This window comes from Triticum urartu, chromosome 4A, assembly GCF_056163025.1.
Source record: "Triticum urartu cultivar PI428250 chromosome 4A, HENAU_Tu73, whole genome shotgun sequence".
In the NCBI taxonomy this organism is placed as follows: Eukaryota; Viridiplantae; Streptophyta; class Magnoliopsida; order Poales; family Poaceae; genus Triticum; species Triticum urartu.
In genome coordinates, this window is record NC_141876.1 from 300,208,180 (window position 1) to 300,215,696 (window position 7,517).

Here is a 7,517-nt window from a genome sequence, read left to right on the forward strand (position 1 = left end):
GTCGCACTCTCTCTTCTCCTGTAACACCCACGATGCGGCTATATCTCCCACGTGTCGGAGCACGACATAGAGGCATAACCGCATAGTAGGGATGTCGCAAGAGGGGTAATCTTTACATATCCCATGTACTGAATAAGAAAGGGATAAAGAGTTGGCTTACAATCGCCACTTCACACAATACATAAATATATCATACATCATCCAGAATACAATCACGGTCTGACTACGAAATGAAAATAAAGAAAGACCACCCCAAATGCTAGATCCCCGATCGCCCCAACTGGGTTCCACTACTGATCGAAAGGAAACGAAACAACACAATGAACACGATCTTGATCGAGCTCCCACTTGAGCTCAGTTGCGTCATCTGCACTGGTAGCGTCGGCACCTGCAACTATTTTGGAAGTATCTGTGAGTCACGAGGACTCAGCTATCTCACACCCGTGAGATCAAGACTATTTTAGCTTATGGGTAGGAAAGGGTAGTGAGGTGGAGCTGCAGCAAGCACTAAGCATATATGGTGGCTAACTTACGCAAAATAGAGCGAGAAGAGAAGCAAAGCATGATCGTGAAGCTAGAAATGATCAAGAAGTGATCCTGAAAGAACTTACGTTCAAGCATAACACAAGAACCGTTTTCACTTCCCGGACACCGCCGAAAAGAGACCATCACGGCTACACACGCGGTTGATTCATTTTAATTAAGTTAAGTGTCAAGTTCTCTACAACCGGATATTAACAAATTCCCATCTACCCATAACCGCGGGCACCGTTTTCGAAAGTTCAACAGGGGTGTCCCAACTTAGTCCATCACAAGCTCTCACGGGCAACGAAGGATATTCCTTCTCCCAGGAAGACCCAATCAGACTCGGAATCCCGGTTACAAGACATTTCGAAAATGGCCAAACAAGACCAGCAAGACCGCCCGATGCGCCAACATCCTGATAGGAGCTGCACATATCTCGTTCTCAGCACAACACTGGATGAACACTACGTACAGCTAAAACTAGCCCTCAAGTTTCCCCGAGGTGGCGCCGCAAGTGGCTCTTGTTCGGACCAACACTTAGACAAGCACTTGCCCGGGGGGGTTAAAATAAAGATGACCGTTGAGTCTCGTGATAGGTTAAAATAAAGGGAAGGTGATAGGTTGTTAGGAAAATGTAAAACCAAGGTTGGGCCTTGCTGGAGGAGTTTTATTCAAAGGGAACTGTCAAGGGGTTCCCATAACACCCAACTGCGTAAGGGACGCAAAATCAAGGAACATAACACAGGTATGACGAAAACTAGGGCGGCAAGAGTGGAACAAAACACCAACCATAAGGCCGAGCCTTCCACCCTTTACCAAGTATATAGATGCATTAATAAAACAAAAGATATTGTGATATCCCAACATAACCATGTTCCAACATGGAACAAACTTCATCGTCACCTGCAACTAGCAACACTATAAGAGGGGCTGAGCAAAGCGGTAACATAGCCAAACAACGGTTTGCTAGGATAGGTGCGTTAGAGGCTTGACATTGCAATATGGAAGGCATGATATAGAAAGTTGTAGGTAGAGCGGTATAGCGATAGAGCGAACAACTATCAAGCAAAGATAGATGTGATTTCGAGGGTATGGTCATCTTGCCTAAGATCCCGCAAGGAAGAAGAACGAGTCCGTGAAGAAGACAAACGGACGGAGTCGAACGGATCCTCACAACTCCGGAACGAAACCGAAGCTAACGAGAGAAGCAACCCGGAAAGAAGCAAGGAACATAGTAAACAACCATCACATAAACATGGCATGATGCACAACCAAGTATGATGCATGTCCGGTTTAAATAGGCATGGCATGGCAAAGTGCACAAACAATACTACAAGTTAAGTGGGGTTCAATATGCAACTCGTTGCATATTGACGAAACACCACATCAATTATTTAGTTCTCTCCCGGTTAGGTACTCAACAAATTTAAATGTTTGCTAACATGGCAAGAGGTGAAGCATAACAAAACTATACTATCTAAACAATTTAAATGGGGCCAGATATAACAAACAACAAACCCGGTAATACGCCATATGCATTTAGCAATTTAATGCAAACAACAATTTTAAACATATTAAATGTTATTATCATGATGCGGATGGCATGTGCAAGTTTATGCAAATTTTATGAAAAAGTTGACATGAGCATGCTATGAAGCATTTTTTCATCGTGGCGGAAACGAAAGGGGTGCCACGGCAACGACAACGGAAATGGTGCCACGGCAACATTCCGGTTCTGGTAGCTCATGGACATACTGGTGCAAAGGAATTGTGGCAGGAGCGTGCAAAAGATGGTGGGGTGATCCCGGTAACCGGGTCCCCACGGGTTAGCGGCAAACAAGGAGGACCGAGCAAGTGACAACTTGGACATGGTGCAAACATAGGGTGCAACTCATACATCACACAACATGCATTCGTTCCGCGGGTCATCATCTCGGCGGTTATACCTTCGAAGCGTGCAATCGGGATGGTTCGGGTTCGTCGAGGGAAGTAGAGGAAGTAGTGGTACTATCGGTCCTCGATGGTAGTTTTACTCGCATGCTCCAGGGTCGACGGTAGAGGTTCTCGCGATCTCGGCGACGGTAGTAGTACATGTTTATCTTGGTCGAGTTTCCGTAGATGTTCGGGTCAACAAGGGGGTACTTGGCGCAACATAGGTCTACGGGGTCGTCGCACGTTCACATGGTAGTCGTACACGTCGATGGTAGTTGTACTCATATCGTCGTGGAAGTAGTGGTACACACGAAGGTAGTCGAACTTGACGGTTCCGTTACACGAGTCTTCGCCAACGGTAGTGGTACACATTTCGTAGAAGTTCGGGTGGCGGTAGCGATACATAGTGTCGAAGAGGAACTTGATGAATCTGAATCCATTCCGGGTTGTCGTGGTACTTGGGGTCTCCGGACTTGCCGGTCTCGTTCTTGCGATGGTAGTCATACACGGTTCGGAGAGGACTTGTCGTTTCGATATGAAATCATTAGGGCGTCGGTCTTGCCGGTGGGGGTAGTTGGCGAACCGGCGTAGTCGATCTTGGCGTAACCAGTGGTTGTGGAGGTACACTGTCGTAGATGTACAGGGCCATCATAGAGGTACTTGACGTCCACAGGGTTGAGCGGGACGCGGACGAAGCGGGGAGGCGAAGGCAAGGCAACATGGCAGCGGCCTGTGCTCACCGGTGAAGCAGCAGCAGAAGATGATGGTGGTGGTCAGTGGAAGGGGCTCGAGGCGAGAGGGGTAGAGGAGCGCCTTGGGGTCGGCCCTGGCGTCAACTTGACCAGGAAGATGGCGGAGGTTGGCTCCTGTGGTCATCGTGGTCGTCGCATGTCGCGGATGATGCCAGAACGAGGTATGAGGAGGAGCAACGGGGATGCAGGCGAAGCATGAGGCGGCGGGAACGGACGCGCAGGCCGATCCAGGCGGAGGCACGCAGGATTCCGCCGGCGGCGTGGCCTTGAGACGACGGCGCCATGGGTTCCCTGGACGGCATCCGGCGACGCTGGATGATGGCATCCTCGGGGTTTGTAGAGAGGCGAGGTGGAAGGAGGAGCTGGTGCCTGGGCGACGCATGTGGCCTCCGGCGGCACCGGATCGAGGCGGAGGAGGTAGCAGGACGCTGGATCGGGAGGCATGCGCGATGGTGTGAGTGGGTGGCGGCGGGAGTAGGGGAAGGAGACGAGGGAGAGGATGAGGGGATCGGGGGGATGGAGGTTGCGAGGGAGATGGGCATCGTGCGATGCGGGTGTGGCGGCGGGCATAGGAACGAGGTGGGAGAGGTCGGGGCCTAGGGTTAGGGGCGCGCGGGCTGGGCCTTACGAGAGGGATGGGCCGGCGCTGGGGAAAGGATGGGCCGCAGGGACTGGGCTGGGGTCTCTGCTACTACTGCTCTCTTTTCTTTTCTATTTCTTCAGACAGAAATACAAAAAGGAAAGATCGGGGGAAAAAGGAGAGGAGCTAGAGAAATATAAAAATATACTCATGATCCTGAAAATGTGCCCTATTTAACAAAATTGGTTTGGAGATTTTTAAAGGAAGTAAAAATAATTCAAGTTTGAATTAAATTCAAAGTTGGGCTATTTTTGGACCTAACCAAATCAACTCTGAAAGACATGAAAATAATTGGCATAGGAATAGGACATGGTGATTGAATGTTGAGGCAAAGATGAACATTAAAAGAGAAGGGAAAGTTGCACTTGTCAAAAGAAGGAAGTAGAGGGAAGGAGAAGGTGATGATGCAAGATTCATGCATGGAACATGCAACAACATGATATGTATGAGAAATCACACCATGCACATGATGACATGATGAAATGCAACATCAATAGAGCAAGAAAATAAAACACACAACGCAACTCGGAAAAGCTGGAAGTCTTCTGGAGTGCCGGTCTTGGGGCGTCACAACACTCCACCACTACAAGAGGATCTCGTCTCGAGATCTAGGATGGCACCAGAGATAAATGAAAAAGGAAGAGAAGAGGTAAAACTAAGTTGCTTCTCTGACAAATAAGTGAAACCAAAGAACCTTGAGAGGTTGAACAAATGGAAAGAAAGAAAACAACGGAGATGAACAAAGTTGAAAACACTCCATTAGAAAAGAGGAACAAGGAACATTACTAGAACCTTGTGGGTTTAAAGAGAAAAGAAGAGGTTACAATGGACAAGAAGTAGATGCAAGCACTCTGATTGAAACAAGATGTACAAGGAACGATAGATCAATTACGACAACACTGCGGTTAAAAGAAGATAGAGAAGGAAAAATAATGATATAAATTGGACAGCACTCTGACTGTAAATGGAAGGAATAGAACATGAATTTGACAAGATGAGAGGATACTTGATGAAATCAGCAACACACTTCCTCTAGAACTATTGAAAGAATAGAAGATAGATTGTTGGGATAAAGGGACTGAGAAGAAAATGAAAACTTCTGCCACAAATGAACTTGGAAAGCACCCTTCCAAGAAGGTTATATGGAGTTGTTGGAAACCCAACAACGAAACGAATAAGCTTGTAGTGGGCTTATGGAAAACTTCTCAAAATTATGAGGTGAAATTCTGCCACTAACAGAAACAATAGATTGGATAGATATCAACAAGGAGACGAGAAACTTATATCACTGGGAGGATAAATGAAGAACTTGGGTCATTTACAAGCACCATAAATAGCAACAATCCTTAGGGACAGATTTAGGTGAAATATAACCCAAGATAACTCCAACAAAGAGATTGATGGATTGAGAAGATGTCTTGAGCGAAGAGAAAATGATGGATTTAGATATGTCACTCTTGAAACTTGTGAATCATGAAACACGAAGGAAAATTATCAACAATGACATAACACCACCTCAAATGATAAGTTAGAAAGAATTGCACTTTGGAATGCAAGATGAAGAATACTTGAGCTCATCTGAAAAGAATCTTGATGAGCACTTCGAAAAGGAATTAAATCCTTGCTGAACCATCATGTAGAACCTCCATGAAGAACTACGGTAAAAAAATGATGATAAAAATTAAAGAGAAGTTGAAAACACAAGGTGAAGCCTTGTAAAGATTTAGATGGATCTTCGTGATGAGATAAAGCATAAGACCTGGAACTCCGGAAAAGAAAGATGAACAAATGAAATCAAGAATCTTGATGAACCTCCGGAATAAAGAATTAAATTTACTCGATGACACAAGAATAAGAATTACATTATGTGTATCCTTCACCAATTTAAATTGATGGCACACAATGGATTTGGCATACTACTTATTCTCGTAGAAAGGATTAAGATAGATATGGCGCAAACTTGAGAAGGGCTTCAATGATCCGCCGGTAAGATTTGGAAAGAACGAATGAATTGATATGATAATGAAGGAAGAGAAATCTTAAATGAACCACCGTAAGAATTGGAAACTTATGAAGTAAAGGGATGAATCACCGGTAAGAATAAGAGAACGAATGAGGATACTTGAGGGAATTTAGATACATGAGACCAAATAGATCACAATCTGATTATAGAATATTTGAATGATGCACTAGTAAGATTTGGAGAATGAGAGCTGAAAGCTAGAATGAATAATTCTGAGATGATGGGCTCCGAAGAATCAAACTGAAAAGGCTCCTGATTTTCTCTGGAAGGGTGAAAAGAATTCTCACAATCAGAAACAATTATGAGAGGAAGGCATCAAGCTTGAACCCTGAATCTTCAAGAAAAAACAGATATGATTGAAGAGAAACTCTTCTTCGGTCTTCAAATGTTGAGAATGATGATGAGAAACACCACCATGAATTGTTGAGATACTCCGGGAGAATGAAAAGCGAAGAGGTTGATCCAACAATGAAAAGAGTTATAAGATCTTGGAGAAACCAATTGACTTATGATAATTCATTCTTATGTCAAACTTTGAAAGATTTGGGAATAGCTCTGGTAAAATTAGAAGAGTCAGGTAAGATCCTAAAAAAAGACATGTGAGTTAGGGCCCACTCAAAAGATACACCGTTGAACAATTGCTTGAAAAGAGAGATTGCACCGGTTGAATTAAATGGCTTGAATGAGATAACAACCTCGAAATAGGTTGAACAGATCTTGAATGAAAAGACGAGCCTTCTGAGATATCTTCAGCACTCCCAAACAATAGAATAGCAAGAGTGGATGATTAAGAGCTGCACGGCATGAGAACACATTTGAAACGAGGAAAAGGATGTGATCACCATCGAAAGATTGCATTGAAAACACCGGGGAATATAAAAGAACAAAGAATGATAAACTTGAAGCTTCCTTTATCATCTTCATGAGAATCACCGGATAAGAACATTGAAGGAAAAGAATGAAGAAAGGTCACATGAATAAAATGGATACTTGATTAAGATATATGAGTCCTTGAAGAAACAAGGGTGGGTGGGCGGGAAAACAAAGGCAACTTGGGATGGATGAAACAGACAACGTTGAGAAGACTTGAGTTGATCTTGCGGATGGGAAAAATGATAGGATCATCTCGAAGAGAACCATACCTGTTGAAAAAGGATTGACATGACAATCTCAATTATCATGAAGGATTAGTACTCACATAGAAATATGAGAACACCGCTTAAGGAAAGGTATGGATTCAACATTTGACTTCAAAGCAACTCGAATACCACAACTCAAAACAAAACAAGGATTGACTTGCAGAACAAACCGGAACAAACATATGATAGATCCCATATCGTATCATGTATCTGTTGGAAAGATATTCTAGGAGCTACTTGAATTCCCACCTATAAAACTCCCGAAACTTTCTGGTTATGCAATCAGGTGTTGGGGATACGGGGGAAGCATAATATCTCACCCAAAACTAGCAAATCCTACATCCAGTTGTATCCATCCTTCAACACATAACCAAGAAACCTTCGGAAATCATTTACCTCAACCTTCGAAAAGCATCCGTTATACGAGTAATGGCAATAGTCCCGAACTCCCACCCCAGTACTGGGTGGCATCGAGGTTATGTCACCAACAACTGCATAAAAGTGAT